The following is a 707-nucleotide window of genomic DNA, read 5'->3' as shown; positions in this document are numbered from 1 at the left end:
AGTCCAATTCTTTGTTACCTAGGAAGTTTGACCGATCGCTCCAATAAGCATACTACCTTAGTAGTAATACAAGTTATTTTTCCTGATGCCCTTCAATATCACAAGTGCGCCAGATGTCACTTTCAAAACCTCATCTCTCATAGTAACAACTGAACCATTGGATCCCAAGGCTCCCAATGAGATGAGATTTTTCTTCAAACTGGGCACGTACCGAACATCAGTCAGAACTCTGGTTGATCCATCTTGATTCTTTAATTGGATTGAACCTATCCCAACAGTTTTACAGGCATTGTCATTGCCTATATAAACAACTCATCCATTTAGCTCAACTAAATCAGAGACCCACTCCCGGTTAGGAGACATATGATAGGTACAACCCGAATCCAATATCCGTCATCTGAATGGAATGACGATGATGATGCAACCAGTGATAGTTCAGAGTCACTGGTATCATGCTTTACAACACAAGCATCTACAGCAGCTTTTCCTTATTCTTCAGCTTTGGACAATTTTTCTTCCAGTGGCCTTTCTCATGACAAAAGGCACATTCATCTTTCCCAAGTTTGGACTTTGACTTTGATCTCCCCTTTTGAGTTTTCTTCCGAGTGTATGAACGACCTCGGACTACTAAAGCTTCTGTATCTCTGATTGAGTTTTTCTGTTTGTCCTTCTTTCTCTATTCATAACTGTATAAGGCCGCACAGACT

Source organism: Gossypium arboreum, chromosome 5 (assembly GCF_025698485.1).
Source record: "Gossypium arboreum isolate Shixiya-1 chromosome 5, ASM2569848v2, whole genome shotgun sequence".
NCBI lineage: Eukaryota > Viridiplantae > Streptophyta > Magnoliopsida > Malvales > Malvaceae > Gossypium > Gossypium arboreum.
This window is presented reverse-complemented; position numbering follows the sequence as displayed.